Source organism: Telopea speciosissima, chromosome 10 (assembly GCF_018873765.1).
Source record: "Telopea speciosissima isolate NSW1024214 ecotype Mountain lineage chromosome 10, Tspe_v1, whole genome shotgun sequence".
NCBI classification, from domain to species: Eukaryota; Viridiplantae; Streptophyta; class Magnoliopsida; order Proteales; family Proteaceae; genus Telopea; species Telopea speciosissima.
Window position 1 is genome coordinate 49,020,304 of NC_057925.1, and position 2,451 is coordinate 49,022,754.

Consider the following 2,451-nt stretch of genomic DNA (forward strand, 5'->3'; position numbering starts at 1 on the left):
ATCTCTTGCCCTTGTTTTTTATTGGAGGCAGTTTTCCTTCACGCATGGTCAAGGGAGAATCCCTTGAATGAGGGGTTCAGATGGTTGGCACGCAGAGGGTTCGGAGAACAAATTGTTTATGTCAATTAGAGATTAGCTGATATGTGATCCGATCCTGTGATATTTTTTAACAGGGAAAAGGTTCTTTGAGCCGCAGGGTAGGGAACACTAGCATCTCTGTATCTATTTCTCTCCTCCTCTCATGAAATGATCAAATTGCTCTTCAATGTTCAATGTAGGATATCATTTTGCTGCACTTCATTAGTTCACTTCGATAAATAAACTTGTTGACTTAGTAGAACTCAAAATGGTCAAACAGACAATAGTGTCCATGGATGAACTCTTTTCTTTCTGCAAATTTTTAGGTAGTTATCATGTATTTGAATTTAATTGGACATCCCGCGCAATAGGTGTTCTAGAGATTCAGACCTGCCATGCATTTTCCGAGAATTACGCGTGCTCAAGAAGATACCGACCTGCCAATTTCCTATTTCTCAGGCAGTTTCAGGCTTTTCAGAGGATACGGACCCGCTTCTTTCCTATTTCTCAGCAAGTCAGGAGCTATGAGGGAGACAAATCCGGATCCTCTGCCATACTGCAGGGTGTGCGGTGCACATTGTGCAGCACACATGGCACACATAGGGCCTCTGCTTTACCGCAAGATGTGCACGACACACCCTGCAGTACGGCAGAGGATTTTTATACCAAGCCATACATGCCCATTAATTTCCTTCTCATTAAGAATTAAGAAATGCTCCTTCCTCACCAGCAGAGGCCCCGGTCCAACTTCATTGATGAGGTGCAGGGAAATTTTTTTTCTTGGGGTTCTTTGAAGAAGTAGTGCAGGAACAAGTTAAGCGTAACATCTTTCTCTCTCTCTCTGCTGAAAACCCATGTGGGATTCCTGTTTTCTTTCTGTTCTGTTGAGCAAGATTGAGGTTTTGTAACATTGACTAAGCTATATAGGTGTAAGGTTTAAGACAAGGTTTGTGGGGAAACAACATCAAAAAAACTTTCAAAATGGAAGTATTTTTCAATCCATCCACATTCCATTCCATTTATGAAAAACAGAATAAAACAAGATAAGATGTTCGATCAAAGTCTAAAACTAAAGTTGAGTTCAGCATTGGAGACTCAACTCTTCCAATCAATCAAATAGCAAAAGTTGTCCTATGAGAGAACAGTTTTCCTCCTGTTGTTCCATTTCCCCTCCTCTCTTAGTAAAACCCAGGACCAATACCAAGACAATGCTAACCTCAAATAAATGTGAATAGGACAAGAGACAATCACTTATCTTATGGGGTTCCTGATGACAAAAGATACTTTATGACATGTAGTACTACATAGGACAAGAGAGAAACAAAATAGATGGAGAGAGAGAGAGAGAGAGTGGATCTAGTATTCATTCTTTTTTTCCTATAGAGATCTATTGCAATGCATCATATGGTGTTCTTATGGTATGAAGTTCTTTATAAATCCTTGAATTTTTCTCTAATATGTTAATTCTAAAATATTTATTGGTTTGTTTAATTTCATATTTCTAAGTTTTTGTTCTATTTATTGATGTTCTTAATTATAGACTTAACTATACATAACTGCAACTTTTTCCATTCTTGATTTTTCTATAAAAATTGTACTAATTCTCTTGCTAATTTTCTATTTTCAGAAAAGAATCTTGTTTTGTTTGTTCATTAACAAGTTGAACTACGTCTAAGGGTGACATAGAGACTCCAATATTGGTCTAAGTCTTTCTGGAATACAAAAGGTGGAGATGGTTGGTATTTAGATGATCGAGCTTCTACCACAATTTTGCAAATGGGTCTGCAACAATTTAAAATGTGGAAAATTTGTTAACATTTGTGTTGGACCTACCTGAACCGAGCATCAAATTGCAAACGGAAGAAAAGAAATTTTGCAAACATGGATGGTTTTGAAGAATCAAAGAATGACTTGAATATTTGGATATTCTTTTCGCAGTCTTCTACAACCATTTTCCTACACGAGTTTTCTGCTTCTTTTCACTTTATTTTTTTATTAGTTTTATCTATTTTCTGGGCTTCCAAGAGACACAAAATGCCTGTCCCTGAAAATTCCAAACCAATGTTGAAGAATACATACTTTTACTATTCGTCAACCCTAATATCTTGCATGGGCCTATCTTTTTGTGGTCTTCTCCTATGCACGTTAAACTACCTCTCTGGGTATAGACATGGTTGGTCTGATATAAAGATTGTTGTCCAATTAGATCTTGCATTCAGAACACTCACTTGGTTTGTGATACCTGCTTACTTGCACACTCAGTTTTCCCATTCAAGTGAGTACAAGTTTCCCATTCTACTAAGGATTTGGTGTGCCTTCTATTTTCTAATATCCTTTACATATCTTGTTATACATCTTGGGTTGTATTGGAAA